Here is a 21,630-nt window from a genome sequence, read left to right as displayed (position 1 = left end):
TGGAAAAAAATCCCCTAAATAAATGCATTACTGGCACAACTAGTCACTTGGGAAAAAACAAAATAACTTAAAATTTTATAATATTGGAAATGTTTCAGCATCGCCAACCTATTATAGATTCAAAATGATGGTATTTTTCTGTTTTTTTTAAAATATATTTGGAACATCATTTTTTACTTATTCTTCTATAAAATAAAATGCCATTGATTTTTTAGAAACAAGATGTTGCTAGTTATCATATGCATTTCCTCTTAGAAATACATTTATGGAAATTCACATGTGATATTTATTACTCAGTTCTCTTAAAAAACTGATAGGTGTAAATTTTTTTAATGCTTTTTTTTAAAAAATATAGCAAAGAGTTTAATGATTGGACCTCTAGAAATTAGCAACCATTTCTAGCTGTACAGTTATTTATGCCACTGCATTTAGTGTTACAGTTTTTGTAACAGCCCAGAGTTGGAAATGTTCTCCATTACTTTTGTCCCATACTACAGCAAAGAGAAATTGTATAAGATAAACAAGAAACAAGTTTAAACTCATTATGTTTATGGCACTAGAATCAATAACCAGCATTTTTAAAATATAAAACTCAACTTTATAAAAGTCTTTTCAATAAGATTGCAGGTTGTTTCTAGAGACATGTAGTTTGTAATGCATTAGTGATAAAATTAATAATAGCTGAAGGTTTAGTGTTTCAGAAAACCCCTACAAAATAACAACAAAATACTATAATTTATTTGTTTCAAGGGGGGCAGATGAATTTGAGGAAGGTTATCAATCGATTGTGATTTATTCTAGCAACTTTGGATAATTTTGTAGCTATTTTTATTTCAGGCAGACACTTTTGGCAGTACTTTTTTTAATCCACACACCTGAATGAGGTTGAAAAAAAAATGTATAGAACATCAGTAATTATAATAAGAAACCTAAGTCAACTGTGGCCAAAAAAAAAGGGAGAATCAAGATGGCTGGGAGAAATATTAATAACCTCCAATATGCAGATGGCACCACCCTTATGGCAGAAAGCCAAGAGAAACAAAGGAGCCTCTTGATGAAGTGAAAAAGCTGGCTTAAAACTCAACATTAAAAAAGCTGAGATCTTGGCATCTGGTCCTATCATTTCATGGCAAATAGTTGAGGAAGCAATAGAAACAGGAAATAATTTATTTTCATGGGCTCCAAAATCACTGAAGATGTTGACCAGCAATGAAATTAAAAGATGCTTGCTCTTTGGAAGAAAAGTTATGACCAACCTAGATAGCATATTAAAAAGCAGAGACATCACTTTGCCAATAAAGGTCCATCTAATCAAAGATATGGTTTTTCCAGTAGTCATATATGGATGTGAGTTGGACCATAAAGATACCTGAGCACCAAAGAATTGATGCTTTTGAACTATGGTGTTGGAGAAGACTCTTGAGAGTCCCTTGGACTGCATGGAGATCCAACCAGTCCATCCTAAAAGAGATCAGTCCTGGGTGTTCATTGGAAGGACTGGTGCTGAAACTGAAACTCCAATACTTTGGACACCTGATTTAAAGAATGGACTCCTTTGAAAAGACCCTAGTGCTGGGAAAGATTGAAGGCGGAAGGAGAAGTGGATGACAGAGGATGAGATGGTTGGATGACATCATTGACTTGATGGACATTAGTTTGAGTAAACTCTGGGAGTTGGTGATGGACAGGGAGGCCTGGCGTACTGCAGTCTATCGGGTCGCAAAGAGTCAAACACGACTGAGCAACTAACTGAACTGTACTGTAGGACAAAAATAACATCATTAATATGTAAAGTTTTTCTTGATATTCAAGGGTGTTATTTTTCTCAGAAATAGTTGCTAAGGCTAAAAGTTCCTTGGGAAATAGCTGACTTCACCCTTGTAAAAGGCTGCTATTTTAGAATGACGTAAATGAGAGTATTTCATGCACAATTATCATGAACAGTTAAAACTATCTCTACAAGGAAGCTATACAAGAGTCATTAGCAAAAAAAAAAAAAAAAAATTACTTACACAGCACCTTAAAGCAAGACTGCTGACTCACTGATTTAGGTACCATGAATAATTGTGATATGGATCTAATTTTTTTTTAGTCACTTTGTCTGTGATCCAGTAAATTCCTATTGTTGAGAAGGTACTTTACTCATTTTTATTAGTGACTTCAAGGAATTATCAGTGGGCAAAGTTTTCATCATTGGAGGCGTTAAGTAAAATGTGGATACACACTGTAAAGAAGTATGCAATAGAAAGAAATAGCAGCCTGTCTGCTAAAGCACTCTGTTGAGATATTTGCATATATATTAATATCTAAGAAACACTACAAACCCAAATTATCATCCACTTGTGATAAACAAAATGTGGTATGCTCACTTGATGGAATACTACACAAAAATATAAAAGGAATGAGACTGATATACTTAGCAAAAGCTTCATGATTTGTGGAAAAGTCAGACACATATAACTGTATATTATATCATTCCATAAAACATACTGAGATGATATGAAATTATGAGTAAAAGAAGAGAAATGAGTAGCTATCGGAACACTCTATCATATCTTTTTGTTATTAATCATCTTTATTAAATGAATGGGTTCTTGTTATGATAACTGTAAGCAGTAGTAAGCATATATTCAGATGATCTGATTCAAAAGCTCATGAATCATGGAAGACTATGAATCAGAAAGGTCTGTAGGCATGTTGTGAACCATACAAGAAGTTTGAAACCTATATAGAAAATTGGGAAAACTAAAAAATCCTCTCTCAGAGTAAAGTACTTTACTCATTTGATTCACCACTCATGTTGACTGATTTTTCTTTTTCCTGAATGATGTTGCTTACAGTGTTCAAGTGATTTTTCTTATTCAGAGTGGCAAAAGTTAAAGTTTACTGCATAGTGACAAACTGTAGAATGTGTTTTCTTTATTTCTTTTACTGCAGGTGGAATTTACTATGATAAAGGTAAAATTATTAGCTAAATTTTCTTCAGACCACAGTTCATAGACTGTAGTTTTTACAGGCAATTCAAAGTCAAAACATGTCAATAATACAGAGATAGCAGGAAGTCTAAGGCAAACTCTGAGAACTATTTTTTCTCTCCAAGTGACAAGAAACATGATGAATTTCTTTTTAAAGTCATTGACCTGATCCATTAAAGTAGCTGTAACAATTTATGACTTGGTCATAAGGCATGCCAATATTCACATGCTCTGGTAAAAACTAATTGCTACATTCAGTCAAATAGCATATTAAATATATAATCATGCATAGAACTATGCTGGCTATTTTATTGTGAGAATTTTATATATTTACAATTTTTCACTTTGGAGGATCAATTTACAGTGACAATAAGTAGTGCAAACTAGTAAGAATAGATTAAGTAAAAATAACAGAAAGTTTCAGCAACTGTTAATGGAGAGTAAGAAGTAAAATATAGAGTTTCATTTGTAGGTAATATGTGGTGACATGGAAAAACAGATCTGTAGGTTTGGCAGTTGTTTGCTAGAGAAAATCTGTTTCTAAATTGGATGATTAGAGATAAATAAACATTTATTTGATTTACCTGGGAAAACTTACTCAAAGAATTAAACTTCTAGAACTTTGACTTTTTTTAAGTTTTGAGATTTTATTTTTTAAATTTTTTGCATTGATTGTTTCCTACTTAAAATCTTTATTTTACATTACAGCATAGTTGATTTACAAGGTTGTGTTAGTTTCAGGTGTACAGCAAAGTGATTCAGTTATGCTCCTGCTCATTTGTTTTGTCATGTCCAACTCTTTGCAACTCTATGAACGGTAGCCAACCAGGCTCCTCCATACATGGAATTTTCCTGGCAAGAATACTGGAGTGAGTTGCCATGCCTTCTTCCAAGGGGTCTTCCTGAACCAGGGATCAAACCCACATGTCCTGCTTTGCAGGTGGATTATTTACCACTGAGCCACTGGGAAAGCCATTAATTTTTTGCATTGATTGTTTACTTTTAAATTTTTTTATTTTATGATATAGCTGATTTACAATATTGTGATAGTTTCAGGTGTACAGAAAAATGATTCAGTTATACATGTACCTATGTCTATTCTCTTCTAGAGTATTTTTCCATATAGGTTATTACAGTCCAAAGAAGACAGTGTGGCCATAATCAAAAAATCTATAAACAATGAATGCTGAAGAGGGTGTGAGAAAAGGGAACACTTATACACTGTTGGTGGAAATGTAAACTGGTACAACTACTATGAAGAACAGTGTGATGGTTCCTTAAAAGCTAAAAATAGTGCCACTGTGTGCAGACGTGTGTGCTAAGTCACTTCAGTCTTGTCTGACTCTTTTGTACGCTATGAACTATAGCTCAACAGACTCCTTTGTCCATGGGATTTCCCAGGCAAGAATACTGGAGTGGGTTGCCATGCCCTCCTGGGAATCTTCCCGACCCAGGGATCAAACCCGTGTTTCCCGTACTACAGGTGAATTATTTACCAATGAGCCACTGGAGGAGTCCAGAGCCACCATATGATCCAGAAATTCCATCCTGAGCATATATCTGGATAAAACCATAATTTGAAAAGATACATGCACCCCATTGTTCATAACATAGCTATTTACAGTAGTCAGGACATGGGAGCAATATAAATGTCTATCGACAGATGAATGGATAAAGAAAGATGTGGTGTAGAACTTTTAGCTTTAATGGGAGAACAGTATAATGCATTACACTTTAAGAGCTCATACTAAACGCATGCAACCAAGAGATGATTCTGAGATTTGTTAAGGAGACAAGCGATGTTAAAGTTCTTAGAAGATATAGCAACATGATTGATCTAACTGCTTTCTTTGGATTCTCATTCTATCACATTTGTTCTATTTTAAGATAAAGATAAGTAAACAAAATTTCCTATCCTTGGCCCACAGGTATTACTGCACAATTTTATCTTCTAAACAACTTTATCTCCAAAACAATTAGAAAGTTTTACTAAAATATTATTATAGGAGTATAAAGTGGCTTTTAACAGCTAAAGAAAATATGTTGCCAGCGTCAAAATCATTTCACATAATGATTATAGGATGTTAGGTGAGGCCACATAATTAATTAAATTCCCATTGTTATTTGCAGGAAGAAAAAAGATTTAAAAAAGATATACTAAATGCAACAATATATTTAATTTTTTTGTTTGTTTGTTTGTTTTTGTAGGACTAAGCTTTTATTTATTTATTTATTTTAATTTTAAAATCTTTAATTCTTACATGCGTTCCCAAACATGACCCCTGCTCCCACCTCCCTCCCCACAACATCTCTCTGGGTCATCCCCATGCACCATCCCCAAGCATGCTGCACCCTGCGTCAGACATGGACTGGCGATTCAATTCTTACATGATAGTATACATGTTAGAATTCCCATTCTCCCAAATCATCCCACCCTCTCCCTCTCCCTCTGAGACCAAAAGTCCGTTATACACATGTGTGTCTTTTTTCCTGACTTGCATACAGGGTCGTCATTGCCATCTTCCTAAATTCCATATATATGTGTTAGTATACTGTATTGGTGTTTTTCTTTCTGGCTTACTTCACTCTGAATAATTGGCTCCAGTTTCATCCATCTCATCAGAACTGATTCAAATGAATTCTTTTTAACGGCTGAGTAATACTCCATTGTGTATATGTACCACAGCTTTCTTATCCATTCATCTGCTGATGGACATCTAGGTTGTTTCCATGTCCTGGCTATTATAAACAGTGCTGCGATGAACATTGGGGTACATGTGTCTCTTTCAATTCTGGTTTCCTCAGTGTGTATGCCCAGAAGTGGGATTGCTGGGTCATAAGGGAGTTCTATTTGCAATTTTTTAAGGAATCTCCACACTGTTCTCCATAGTGGCTGTACTAGTTTGCATTCCCACCAACAGTGTAGGAGGGTTCCCTTTTCTCCACACCCTCTCCAGCATTTATTGCTTGCAGATTTTTGGATCGCAGCCATTCTGACTGGTGTGAAGTGGTACCTCATTGTGGTTTTGATTTGCATTTCTCTGATAATGAGTGATGCTGAGCATCTTTTCATGTGTTTGTTAGCCATTCGTATGTCTTCTTTGGAGAAATGTCTATTTAGTTCTTTGGCCCATTTTTTGATTGGGTCGTTTATTTTTCTGGAATTGAGCTGCATAAGTTGCTTGTATATTTTTGAGATTAGTTGTTTGTCAGTTGCTTCATTTGCTATTATTTTCTCCCATTCAGAAGGCTGTCTTTTCACCTTGCTTATAGTTTCCTTTGTTGTGCAGAAGCTTTTAATTTTAATTAGATCCCATTTGTTTATTTTTGCTTTTATTTCCAGCATTCTGGGAGGTGGATCATAGAGGATCCTGCTGTGATTTATTTCTGAGAGTGTTTTGCCTATATTCTCCTCTAGGAGTTTTATAGTTTCTGATCTTACATTTAGATCTTTAATCCATTTTGAGTTTATTTTTGTGTACGGTGTTAGAAAGTGATCTAGTTTCATTCTTTTACAAGTGGTTGACCAGTTTTCCCAGCACCACTTGTTAAAGAGATTGTCGTTACTCCATTGTATATTCTTGCCTCCTTTGTCAAAGATAAGGTGTCCATATATATTTAAAAAAGCATAAGCAATTTTGTATTTTAAATGGTGCTATTCAAGCAAAAGTCTAAATAAATTTGTGTAGGCAATTCTTTTATCAATCTTATGTGGTGGATGACCATAGCATTGTACTTTAATATTTTCCTCGGCTAAATAAGAAACACATTCACCCAGTAGTTTCATTGAAGAGAGTCTGAATACCTGACTCCCATGGCTTTCTCAGTCTGGTGTTGGTGGATTTCTTCTTTGACTATCAAAACTGGATGAGGGAGTACCAAGGACTATGAAAATAATAACTTGAAAATTATTATAGCAGCATATTCGATTCCTGACCATCAGAGGCTATTGATTCTCACTCTGTTAGAATGCTGACTTCCCTTCTAAGCTGCTGGTTCCTGAGTTCAAGGATCTCTAAGGGCCTGAGTGATGCTTACAGCTAATAAAGTTCAGGGAGACTCTTTGTTTTATGGTAGAAATTGTTATTGTTTTTTTTTTTTTTCTTTTAATTTTTTTTTTAAATTTTTTTAGTTTTTTATTTTTTAAATTTTAAAATCTTTAATTCTTACATGCATTCCCAAACATGAACCCCCCTCCCACCTCCCTCCCCATAACATCTTTCTGGGTCATCCCCATGCACCAGCCCCAAGCATGCTGCATCCTGCGTCAGACATAGACTGGCGATTCAATTCACATGATAGTATACATGTTAGAATGTCATTCTCCCAAATCATCCCACCCTCTCCCTCTCCCTCTGAGACCAAAAGTCCGTTATACACATGTGTGTCTTTTTTCCTGACTTGCATACAGGGTCGTCATTGCCATCTTCCTAAATTCCATATATATGTGTTAGTATACTGTATTGGTGTTTTTCTTTCTGGCTTACTTCACTCTGTATAATCGGCTCCAGTTTCATCCATCTCATTAGAACTGATTCAAATGAATTCTTTTTAATGGCTGAGTAATACTCCATTGTGTATATGTACCACAGCTTTCTTATCCATTCATCTGCTGATGGACATCTAGGTTGTTTCCATGTCCTGGCTATTATAAACAGTGCTGCGATGAACATTGGGGTACATGTGTCTCTTTCAATTCTGGTTTCCTCGGTGTGTATGCCCAGAAGTGGGATTGCTGGGTCATAAGGTAGTTCTATTTGCAATTTTTTAAGGAATCTCCACACTGTTCTCCATAGTGGCTGTACTAGTTTGCATTCCCACCAACAGTGTAGGAGGGTTCCCTTTTCTCCACACCCTCTCCAGCATTTATTGCTTGCAGATTTTTGGATCGCAGCCATTCTGACTGGTGTGAAGTGGTACCTCATTGTGGTTTTGATTTGCATTTTCTCTAATAATGAGTGATGTTGAGCATCTTTTCATGTGTTTGTTAGCCATCCGTATGTCTTCTTTGGAGAATCAACAAAGCCAAAAGCTGGTTCTTTGAAAGGATAAATAAAATTGACAAACCATTAGCCAGACTCATCAAGAAGCAAAGAGAGAAAAATCAAATCAATAAAATTAGAAATGAAAATGGAGAGATCACAACAGACAACACAGAAATACAAAGGATCATAAGAGACTACTATCAGCAGTTGTATGCCAATAAAATGGACAACGTGGAAGAAATGGACAAATTCTTAGAAAAGTACAATTTTCCAAAACTGAACCAGGAAGAAATCGAAAATCTTAACAGACCCATCACAAACACGGAAATTGATACTGTAATCAGAAATCTTCCAGCAAACAAAAGCCCAGGTCCAGATGGCTTCACAGCTGAATTCTACCAAAAATTTCGAGAAGAGCTAACACCTATCCTCCTCAAACTCTTCCAGAAATTGCAGAGGAAGGTAAACTTCCAAACTCATTCTATGAGGCCACCATCACCCTAATACCAAAACCTGACAAAGATGTCACAATAAAAGAAAACTACAGGCCAATATCTCTGATGAACATAGATGCAAAAATCCTCAACAAAATTCTAGCAATCAGAATCCAACAACACATTAAAAAGATCATACACCATGACCAAGTGGGCTTTATCCCAGGGATGCAAGGATTCTTCAATATCCGCAAATCAATCAATGTAATTCACCACATTAACAAATTGAAAAATAAAAACCATATGATTATCTCAATAGATGCAGAGAAGGCCTTTGACAAAATTCAACATCCATTTATGATAAAAACTCTCCAGAAAGCAGGAATAGAAGGAACATACCTCAACATAATAAAAGCTATCTATGACAAACCCACAGCGAACATTATCCTCAATGGTGAAAAATTGAAAGCATTTCCCCTAAAGTCAGGAACAAGACAAGGGTGCCCACTTTCACCACTACTATTCAACATAGTTCTGGAAGTTTTGGCCACAGCAATCAGAGCAGAAAAAGAAATAAAAGGAATCCAAATTGGAAAAGAAGAAGTAAAACTCTCACTGTTTGCAGATGACATGATCCTCTACATGTTATTGTTTAATAGAGTAAATTTTTAAGGAAATCTTTCTGCATATCCATGTATAAATGCTAAGATTCTGAGCATGCTTTATTTTGGGGATTGTTTAAGTGTATTCTGAATTTTAAACATGTTTATTTGAAATAAATCTTTACAATTAGTTGTTATTACCAATTATTAAAAAATAATAACTATTATAAATCATTGTTTATTTCAATTTAATTCATAAAATGTTTTTAAGGCATTGGATCTGGTCATGGGTTATTCCATATCCAGTTCATATTTAACTCATGTCCATATTTAATTTAAATGCAGAGTACATCATGAGAAATGCTGGGCTGGATGAAGCACAAGCTTGAATCAAGATTGCTGTGAGAAATATCAATAACCTCAGATATGCAGATGACACCACCCTTATGGAAGAAAGTGAAGAAGACTAAAGAGCCTCTTGATGAAAGTGAAAGAGGAGAGTGAAAAAGTTGGCTTACAGCTCAATATTCAGAAAGCTAAGATCATGGCATCTGATGCCATGGCATCACTTCTTGGCAAATAGATGGGGAAACAGTGGAAACATCGGCTAACTTTATTTTGGGAGGCTCCAAAATCACTGTATATGGTGATTGCAACCATGAAATTAAAAGATGCTTACTCCTTGGAAGGAAAGTTATGACCAACCTAGAGAGCATATTAAAAAGCAGAGACATTACTTTGCCAACAAAGGTCCATCTAGTAAAGGTTATGGTTTTTCCAGTAGTCATGTATGGATGGGAGAGTTGGACTATAAAGAAAGCTGAGTGCCAAAGAATTGATGCTTTTGAAGTGTGGTGTTGGAGAAGACTCTTGAGAGTCCCTTGGACTGCACAGAGATCCAACCAGTCCATCCTAAAGGAGATCAGTCCAGGGATTTCTTTGGAAGGACTGATGTTGAAGCTAAAACTCCAATACTTTGGCCACCTGATGTGAAAAGCTGACTCATTTAAAAAGACCCTGATGCTTGGAAAGATTGAGGTCAGGAGGAGAAGCAGATGACAGAGGATGAGATGGTTGGATGGCATCACCGATTCAATAGACCTGAGTTTGAGCAAACTCTGGGAGATAGTGAAGGACAGTTCATGGGGTCATAAAGAGTCAGACAGAACTGAGGGACCGAACAACTGCGACTGTGTAAGTTTAATGTATACATCATGATTTGACTCACGTATATTTTGAAATTCACTCTATTAGAGTATGATGGTGCTGTTCTGTCAATTAAAAGGAACCGACAGGGTCAGAGACAATTCAATTTATAAACTCTACATCACACCAAGGGATTTTTTTCTGTGACCCTCCCCCAATATTGTTACAGAGCTACAATGAGAACTCCTTTGATTCAGAGAGAAAGAAGTGATGCCACATTCCCTAATACATTTAAAACAATAATTGATACCAGGATGCATTCACTCTATACCTCTTATTTTCTGGAAATAGGTGGAAGGCAGCCAAAATCTACCAGCTTGAGAATAAATTATATGTCATTTCTTAATATCAACAGAGGCCAGTATGCTGAAACACTGCAGATAATCATGTTTGCATCAGCAATTTTGTGATAACATTTCACCTGAATTAGAGAACTGTCAATGAGTGCCCAAAAAAAAAAAAATCAGAGCTGAATCACATATACCATCATTCTTCCTAGCATCCCCATATGTATCTTCTTGAAGGACATGAGTACTGTCATCCCTCTCAGCTAAGAATGTACATATTTTAGAGTATATAAAGGGAATCATCTGGTATTTGTCCTTCTGTGTCTAATTTCTTTCATTTAGCATTCTCTCCTCCAAGTTCACCCATATTGTCACAAATGGTTTCTTTCATTTTTATGGCTAATATTTTATTTTATACATATGCCACATTTTCTTTACCCGTTCATGCAATGACTGACACTTAGATTGCTTCCATATCTCGGCTATTGTGAGTAGTGCTGCAGTGAGATGGGAGTACAAAACTCTTTGAGGTCTTATTTATTTCAATTGTTTTGATATATACCCAGGGATCATATGGTAGTTCTATTTTATTTTGTTTTTGTTTTTTTTTATTTGTTTTTTTGTTATTGTTCTTCTGAGGACTCACCATCATTTTTTTTTTTTTTTTTAGGGTCAGAAGAACTTTATTTTTTTTTTTAATTTTAATTTTTATTTTTTTAGTTTTTTATTTTTTAAATTTTAAAATCTTTAATTCTTACATGCGTTCCCAAACATGAACCCCCCTCCCACCTCCCTCCCCATAACATCTCTCTGGGTCATCCCCATGCACCAGCCCCAAGCATGCTGTATCCTGCGTCAGACATAGACTGGCGATTCAATTCTTACATGATAGTATACATGTTAGAATGCCATTCTCCCAAATCATCCCACCCTCTCCCTCTCCCTCTGAGTCCAAAAGTCCATTATACACATCTGTGTCTTTTTTCCTGTCTTGCATACAGGATCGTCATTGCCATCTTCCTAAATTCCATATATATGTGTTAGTATACTGTATTGGTGTTTTTCTTTCTGGCTTACTTCACTCTGTACAATTGGCTCCAGTTTCATCCATCTCATCAGAACTGATTCAAATGAATTCTTTTTAATGGCTGAGTAATACTCCATTGTGTATATGTACCACAGCTTTCTTATCCATTCATCTGCTGATGGACATCTAGGTTGTCTCCATGTCCTGGCTATTATAAACAGTGCTGCGATGAACATTGGGGTACATGTGTCTCTTTCCATTCTGGTTTCCTTGGTGTGTATGCATTTAAATTTCTTACAGCTATGTACAAATTCACTTTCTCCATATCCTCTTCAATATGTGTTCTTTTTTAAAATAAAAGTCATAGTGACAGGTGTGGAGTAATATTGCATTGTAGTTTTGATTTGCAGTTTCCTGAAAAGTAATGATATTGGGCATTATTTCATATATGTGTGAATCATTAATATGTCTTGTTGGGAGAAATGTATTTATTTCCTTTGTCTATTTTAAAATTAGGATATTTGTTGTTTGCAAATTCTCCAAGTCAGGCTATAACAGTACGTGAATCGTGAACTTCCAGATGTTCAAGCTGGATGTAGAAAAGAAAGAAGAACCAGAGATCAAGTTGCCAACATCTGCTGGATCATTGAAAAAGCAAGAGAGTTCCAGATAAACATCTACTTCTGCTTTGTTGAATATGCCAGAGGATTTGACTGTGTGTATCACAAGAAACTGGAAAATTCACCTGACCTTCCTCCTGAGGAATCTGTATGCAGGTCAAGAAGAAACAGTTAAAACTGGACATGAAACAACAAATCGGGAAAGAAGTATGTCAAAGCTGTATATTGTTACCCTGCTTATTTAACTTATATGAAGAGGACATCATGAGAAACACTGGGCTGGATGAAGCACAAGATGGAATCAAGTTTGCTGGGAGAAATAACAATAACCTCGGATATGCAGATGATACCACCCTATGGCAGAAAGCGAAGAAGAACTAAAGAGCCTCCTGATGAAAGTGAAAGAGAAGAGTGAAAAACTTGGCTTAAAACTCAACATTCAGAAAATGAAGATCATGGCATCCAGTCCCATCATTTCATGGCAAATAGATAGGGAAGCAGTGGAAACAGTGACAAGCTTTATTTTGAGGGGCTCCAAAATCACAGCAGATGGTGACTTTAGCCATGAAATTATAAACTACTTGTTCCTTGAAAGAAAAGTTCTGACTAATCTGACAGCATATTAAAAATCAGAGACATTACTTTCCCAGCAAAGGTCCATTTAGTCAAAGATATGGTTTTTCCCGTAGTCATGTATGGATGTGAGATCTGGACTATAAAGAAAGCTGAGCACCAAAGAACTGAAGGTTTTTCACTGTGGTATTGTAGAAGACTCTTGAGAGTTCCTTGGACTGCGAGGAGATTCAACCAGTCGATCCTAATGGAAATCAGTTCTAAATATTCATTGGAAGGACTGATGCTGAAGCTGAAACTCCAATAGTTTGGCCACCTGATGGGAAGAACTGACTCATTGGAAAAGACCCTGATGCTGGGAAAGATTGAAGGCAGGAAGAGGAGACAACAGAGGATGAGATGGTTAGATGGCATTACTGACTTGATAGATGTGAGTTTGAGTAAGCTACAGGAGTTGATGATTGCCAGGGAAGCCTAGTGTGCTACAGTCCATGTGGTTGCAAAGAGTTGGACAGGACTGAGTGACTGAACTGAACTGATTGAGTTATATCAGTTCTTTATATATTTGTATATTATTTTATTGCATATATGGTTGGCAAATATTTTCTCATATTCCATAGGTTGCCCTATTGTTTGGTTGATTATTTCTTTTACTTTGAAGAAGTTTTAAATTTGATATAATCCCATTTGTCAGTCTTGCTTTTATTGCATGTGCTTTTTGTGTGATGTCCAAGTAGTAACTGCCAGGCCAATATCCAGAAGGCTTTTCCTATTTTGTCTTCTAGGAGTCTTACAATTTCAAATCTTACATTAAGTATTTAATCTACTAATGACTATTATATTTTACTGTGTTCCTTTTACCATTCCTGGCATTAATTGAATTGTTGCCAACTATGAATAAATGCCGTTTTAATTCTTGTATAGCCTTCTGTAATATGTCACATAATTTATATGCATAAGCATTTTTAAATTGATAAAAGAGAATATTTTATGATAATATGGTAAATACTAAGACTAATATATTTGCAACACAATTTTACCAACTAAATTAATACATAGTAATCATTTTAAATATCTTAAGATGGAAAACTTCAATATCTTTTTTATTATCCACCTTTTTCTCTAAATTTAGGGTATCTACAGATTTATGAACACTTAATTTATGATCATAATAAAACTGTTTGACAGCAAACCCCAACTTTAGTAGAAATAAATGCAAGATCAATAATCTTAAATCTACAGAGTCTAACTTTGAACAACATACAATATCAGCAATCTAGACTTCCATTCATGTATACATAACATCCTGTTGGCACCATTTAATGACTTGACAGAGCATCAGATATTGGGGAAATGAATGTTTTTTCATTATATTAAATATTGAAGAAAAGTTTTAAATGAGGAGTGATCAATATTTGCATAAATTTTAAATTTAATGCTTCAGATTTTGACATAGATTATTTTAGGATGTTTCACTGGTTAATGTGTATCTGGTAAGTTTTATTTGAGAAGTGATTGTTTTATAGGTGTATGTTGATATTCTATCAATAGAAATAATAATTAAGTTAAATATATTTCTATATATTAGCAAGGAGACCTTTTGGTGGTGACACAATGGTATAATAAAAGAAATATAAGCTATTCAAAATTTATTTTTATTTTCTATCATACTTGTTAAAATATTATTTCAGGGGTAAAAAGAAGACTCTGGAGAATATAAGCATTTAGTGTAATTGTGAGCTATTATTTATTCTAAGTTGATGGATATCACAAAAGAAGACTCACAAAGACAAAAATATTGTACAAAACAATATTGCACAAAGTATTGACACACAAAAATATTATACAAAGCAATATTCAAAGAGCAATGACTCATTTGTAGGTATTTTCCCAGAGTAACATATGGAACCATGTTTTATTTCCCAAAGTTCTGAAGACAATATTGATGTTTCCCACTTACTTGGGGAGCTAGAAAGAAAAGATATCTACCAGAAATGAGGGTGTGTATCAGATATAAAAGAACATTAGTGTTCTGTTATTAGTTAAGACCATTCCATTGAAGACAAAAAAGGTTATTGGTGGAAATATAAAATTAAAGTAAATATTTTATAAATTAAAATCTGTTTTCTAAAATGGTACTGCTAATTTTTATAATTGTACATATGTGTAAATAAATGTACACAATATTAGTACTAAAAACACATAAAACTAAAGATGATTTATTTAGAAAGGGAATTGTTAGGTAAGTGGCAACAAAGATGGATTGCAAAAGAGATAAGTTATGAAAAACTGGCTGGAACAGATTAATGACAGGAAAAAGGTAAAATGTAAAGAAGGATAATAAGCCAGAAAAATAATCATGTCTGATTCTAATAAGGTGAAGAAATTGAGGGCTTTGAGGTAGTTGTGAGACTGTATATTTAGTGTCTACAGTATATTTTTTGTAGAGTATATATACAACATATATAGTAAGCCTATACCCACACTGTATATATGTACCTTCAATAGATACACATATCATATATATATATATATATGAGTACTATACTCAACTTTCTCAACTGGAAAATTTTACATTTTCGATCGTGAGAGATATTGAAGTTATATATTTCTTTTAAAATATTAGCCGAATACCTAATGTTGTATACTTATAAAGTGACACATTATTTTTCTGCCCGTATGCATGGCTTGTGGGAACTTAGTTCCCCAACCGAGGACTGAACTGGGCCCTCAACAGTGAAACTCAGATTCCTCACCACTGGACCACCAGAGAATTCCCACTGACACATTTTTCAAGTGAATTTTGCATATTTTTTCTGTCTGGAGCTCTAGGTACATTGATTTTCTTTTGATCTTTAGATTAGAAACATCTATCATTAGGCTTGTGAGATTTGAGATGGGTTCACACACACTGTAATTCTGACACTTGTTTTCAATAATTATTTTACTCTCTAACATATTTTTGCAACAAACGGTAGAATAGAAATGGAAACATCTGTAAATGAAGTAGAGATGTACCAAACTGCCAAATAGATTTCTCAAAAGCAATTTATCAGTTTTGTTGATACCATCTGCAGAGTGAAGCACCATCAAAGCACAGTTAAAGGGCAATTTTCTCTGAGTGGAAGTTATGAATAAAGTGATTGAAGAAATCAGTAAAACAAAAAGAAAATAGGATACACGTAGGAAACCAGGGGAAGAAATAAGCCCAGAAAACAATTACAAAGGTGGAAAACTGTCATTTTGGCTTCTTCACATCTCTTTAAATTGTATATTCTATGTTCATTTTTAAAATATAAGCTATGGAAGATGCCTTTCTAACTAGCTCTTTGCTTAGTCCCTCAGTCATTTCTGACTCTTTGCGACCCTTTGGACTGTAATCTGTCAGGCTCCTTAGTCCACGGGATTTTTCAGGCAAGAATACTGCAATGCATTGCATACTTTTTCCTCTTCCAGGGGATTTTCTTACCCAAGGACTGAACCCATGTCTCCTGTGTCTCCTGCATTTCAGGTGGATTCTTTACTCACTGAGCCATCAGTCCATTTCAGTTCATTTCAGTCACTCAGTCGTGTCTGACTGTTTATGACCCCATGGACTGCACCATGCCAGACCTCCCTGTCCATCACCAACTCCCAGAGTTATCTCAAACTCATGTCTATCGAGTCTGTGATGCCATCCAACCATCTCATCCTCTGTCTTCCCTCCCTTCTCCTCCAGCCTTCAATCTTTCCCAGCATCAGGGTCTTTTCAAATAAGTCAGTTCTTCACATCAGGTGGCCAAAGTATTGCCGCAGGGAAGCTCTTCAGTTCAGTATGTTGGGACCTGACCTGAGCCATGACAGGCTCAACAGGTCACACTAGGCCTAAGCCTCAGGTTCTTGTAAGTATGAATCATAATTCTGGGAAGCCCCACCAAGGTCCCCGATGACACCAAGCTCCCCCCCGCCCCAATGACGCCAAGGTTAAGTCAGTCACCACGATGACCCAAGGTTGAGTCAATCACCACATGCCAACTACACTATTGCTGAGACAAAAGACTGCCTGTATATAAGCAGCTGTGATTCAGAGCTCAGGGCCCTCGTCAAGATTCCACTGTGCTGGATGAGACTTGGGCCCTAACTCGAGTTAGCAATAAACCCCTTTATGCTTTTGCATTGCTGTGGACATCTTATTCTCTCAGTTTTGGGGACTTGGACTCTGGGCATAACAAATACAGTTCAGTTGCTCAGTTGTGTCAGACTTTTTGCAACCCAATGAATCGCAGCACCTCAGTTGTATGTGAGAGGATTTATTTACTGTCTACCTTTTCTTTTATCTGGAGCTTCCCTGGTGGCTCAGAAAGTGAAGAATCTTCCTGAAATACTGGAAAATCTGGTTTAATCCCTGGGTCAGGAAGATCCCCTGGAAAAGGGAATGGCTACCCCTCTAGTATTCTTGCCTGGAGAATTCCATGGAGGGAGGAGCCTGGCAGTCCACAGTTGACTGAGAGACTGTCGAGACCGGCTAGACAAGCAGGGTTTCCAAAAGCGTGATAGGGCAGGAGACTGAGAAACAAGACATAAGCATTCAGTGAAAAGCAAGCAACAGGGGACCAACAGCGCTCCAAAGTCAAGGTGCAGAAACTGAATCCAGGCCAGCTTTAGTATACCCTCAGCCGTGAAGGAAAGAATGTGCAGGGAGTTGGGCTATAACTTATGTTGCCTTCAGGACCAAAAAGCAAACTGATGATTAACCATTGAGTAAGTCTAGTCAAGGCTATGGTTTTTCCTGTGATCATGTATGGATGTGAGATTTGGACTTTGAAGAAGGCTGAGCACTGAAGAATTGATGCTTTTGAACTGTGGTGTTGGAGAAGACTCTTGAGAGTCCCTTGGACTGCAAGGAGATCCAACCAATCCATTCTGAAGATCAGCCCTGGGATTTCTTTGGAAGGAATGATGCTAAAGCTGAAAGTCCAGTACTTTGGCCACCTCATGTGAAGAGTTGACTCATTGGAAAAGTCTCTGATGCTGGGAGTGATTGGGGGCAGGAGAAGAAGGGGATGACAGAGGATGAGATGGCTGGATGGCATCACTGACTCGATGTACGTGAGTCTGCGTGAACTCCAGGAATTGGTGATGGACAGGGAGGCCTGGCGTGCTGCGATTCATGGGGTCGCAAATAGTTGGACACGTCTGAGCGACTAAACTGAACTGAACTGAACTAAGAAACAGTAATCAATAACAAATCAGTAATTAAGACTAATAGTCTTATCTACAGATTTTCCTCCAGATAGGTAATACATGTATCCATGAGACACCAGTTGGGAAACAGTCTGGAGTCGGTTTTCCGACCCCAAGATTATATCTTGTTTTCAAGATTATGAACTGTTCGCTCTGGACTTGTTCCAAGAGCCTCATGTCTGATAGCATCCAGTTTATCAATAATTATAAGTTCCTTTTGTGGCCCTTGCCAGGGCTTGCTTTTCTTTTATTCTTCCTGTCTCCTATACTTTTCTTTTATCTGTGCACTTTCTACAGAAAGTAAACTCTTTTGGATTATATGTTATTCTTTTAGTATATAAGGAGACTATTTGCTTCCCTATTTGACCTGCTCTGTGATTGACTTGAAATTGTTAATGTGTTCACAGTAAGCAAGATGCCAATGGTCAGAGTCCATCACAGAGCTGTGCTCCTTACAAGACTATCAGAGTACAGGGCTTTTTTAAGTGAAACATACTGCTACACAAGGTTATGACAATGCTGTAGTCGCATCTCATTCAGCCAATTGAAAAATAATATTTATTAAATGCCTGATCCATCTGTGGGTATTTCTGTGAGCCAATAAAACTTGTTTTCGCACAGCCCTTATGTTCCAGTGGTTACAACAAACTTTTTTTTAGAGTTAATCTTTTAAGAGGTTAGAAGGCAATGGCATGGAGGAAAATACACAGACAAATCAAAAGGACTTCAGTAAAAGGCTGTAGTTGTAAGAGTGGTCAGTGTGAACCACATGGAGACAGTAACCTGGAAACAAAGACTGAAAGAGGTCAAGAGGCCAGCAGGATGGAGCTCTCTGAAGGAAATAATTGATAATTGATATTTATACACCCCAAATGTCTGTTAATCAATTAATAGGACAACAAACATGAGTTGGCAGTAAGAAACGGTCATTTATCATGCACTTGTATTTTCCAAAATTAGGCGGAAAAGATAAAAATGGAAATTCCACAACTTCAGTAATAACAGGAATGTAGAGATTTGCATAAAAGTCTTCTTTCCAGAGTCCATCTCAGTAATCAGAGATCGTAGATATGTTTTTTACCTAACTAATAAGACTTTTTTGTTGACATAAATGTATTGCTACTGCTAAGTCACTTCAGTCATGTCCAACTCTGTGCAACCCCATAAACGGCAGTCCACCAGGCTCCCCCGTCCCTGGGATTCTCCAGGCAAGAACACTGGAGTGGGTTGTCATTTCCTTCTCCAATGCATGAAAGTGAAAAGTGAAAGTGAAGTCACTCAGTTGTGTCCAACTCTTAGCGACCCAATGGACTGCAGCCTATCAGGCTCCTCCATCCATGGGATTTTCCAGGCAAATAAAATAATCTCTCTGATTAAATCAATTGGTAGTTTTTAATGATAAACACATTTTTCTTATTGTTTCTTTCCAAAGGAAAACTTTGTGAGTGTATTTTTTTGCTCTCTGTGTGTGTTTACAACCATCTAGAAACTGCATCGTATTAAGATGGCGGTTATTTGAGTAGATATTTGAATAGATTCCCTAGTGAGTGATTAGTTTTACAATGATGGTGTCCCATTCAGTAAAGAATCTGGAGCAATGCAGAAACAGGTTTGATTCCTGGGTTGGAAAGATGCCCTTCTCTAGGAAATGACAACCCACTCCAGTATTCTTGCCTGGGAAATCGTATGAACAGAGAAGGTTGGCAGGCTACAGTCCACGGCACTGCAAAATGGTTGAGCATGACTTAGCGACTAAACCACCACCAGTGAGAGAAGTGTCATCAAAAAAATCCACTGAACACCCTGAAGGACAAATCAAAATCCCTTTAACAGATGAATGAATGCTTTACAGAAGAGTTGTGTCCCAAAAAACAGTGTTGGGATCAGAATTATGACTGTCACAGTGTATTCTGTGAGACAATTGAAAATCGAATTGTTTCAGGAGCACTTTGAGTTCTCTCATATTTTTTTTTATTCCCTTCCTTGAATGTGGGTTATTTATGTCCCCTTTCTTCTTACAGGATGGAACATTCTTTAAAATAGAAACTGTTCTTCTTACTTTTGTATTTCCCTTAGAGTCCAGAAAAATGTTCTATGAGAGAATCAAACATATTCACTCATTTAAACATTCAATAAATATAATTAATTTGGGTAAAAGAATATGGTTTTAAATGTATTAAAGTCGTGACATCATTAAAATATTCCATCTTGAAGAAGAAAATTTAATACACCACTTTGTATTTCTTGTGTCTGTGGTTGCTAATTTATTTTTTAGATTTTACATTTGCTAATAATAAATCCTTGTACTTGTGTACAGCAGTTTTTCTGAGAGAATATTAGTGTGAAAGAATATTCTCTTTCTTTGTATCTAAGATTTGGGAAAAGTGTCCATGTATCCACTTTACTAAGTCTGTTTCTCTGTAGACAATGTAAGTTAAGTCATACCAAAACTTACAGAAAGCATTACACTACATTACATCATGGAGGAGGGGGTGGGGTGTTTGAAATAGCTTAAAGCACAGCAGAGTTCAGGTCTTAATATGTTGCACCTAGTGGGGAAAATAGAGAAACTGGTGACCAAATGCACTAATTCTAAATTCTAAACAGTACTGTGTACATGTTGAAAAACACTTGATGCTTACTGCATTACTTTGATACTCTACAATGACGCACAAGAGCTGCAAGAATCATTCTTTCTTCTCACGGAATATTCTCTCTAGTTTGTGGCCAGGCATGTTCTTGGCTACAAAAGAAATTTTGCATTTTAGTTGTTGTTCAGTCACTCAATCATGTCTGACTCTTTGCAACCACATGGACTTCCCTGTCCTTTACCATTTTCCTGAGTTTGCTCGAACTCATATCCACTGAGTCAGCAATTCCATCCAACCATCTCACCCACTGTTGTTCCCTTCTTTTTCTGCCTTCAATCTTTCCCAACATCAGGGTCTTTTCCAGTGAGTCGGCTCTTCACATTAGTTGGCCAAAGCATTGGAGCTTCACCTTCAGCATCAGTCCTTCCAATAAATATTCAGGACTGAATTTTTTAGAATTGACCAGTTTGATCTCTTTGCAGTCCAAGGGACTCTCAGAATCTTCTCCAGCACCACAATTTGAAAGCATCGATTCTTCAGTGCTCAGCATTCTTTACAGTCCAGCTCTCACATCTGAACATGATTACTGGAAAAACCATAGCTTTGACTTTACAGACCTTTGTTGGCAAAGCGATGTCTCTGCTTTTTAATATATTGTCTATGTTTGCCATAGTTCTACTTTCAAGGAGCATCTTTTAATTTCAAGGCTGTAGTAACCATCCCCAGTGATTTTCAAGCCCAAGAAAGTAAAGTCTGTCACTGTTTTCATTGTTTCCGTATCTATTTAATTTGAAATAATGGGACCAGATGCCATGATCTTAGTTTTATGAATGTTGAGTGGTATGTCAGCTTTTTCACTATCCAGTTTCACCTTCATCAAGATGCTTTTAGTTCCTCTTCACTTTCTGCCATAAGGGTGGTATCATCTGCGTATCTGAGGTTATCGATCATTCTCCCAGCAAACTTGATTCCAGCTTGAGCTTCATCCAGCTCAGCAGTTCATATTGATGTACTCTGCATATAAGTTAAATAAACAGGGTGACAATATACAGCCTTGACATACTCCTTTTCTAATTTGTAACCAGTCAGTTGTTCCATGTCTGGCTC

This window comes from Ovis aries, chromosome 12 (assembly GCF_016772045.2).
Source record: "Ovis aries strain OAR_USU_Benz2616 breed Rambouillet chromosome 12, ARS-UI_Ramb_v3.0, whole genome shotgun sequence".
NCBI classification, from domain to species: Eukaryota; Metazoa; Chordata; class Mammalia; order Artiodactyla; family Bovidae; genus Ovis; species Ovis aries.
The sequence above is the reverse complement of the archived record's forward strand: the minus strand, read 5'-3'. Positions refer to the sequence as shown.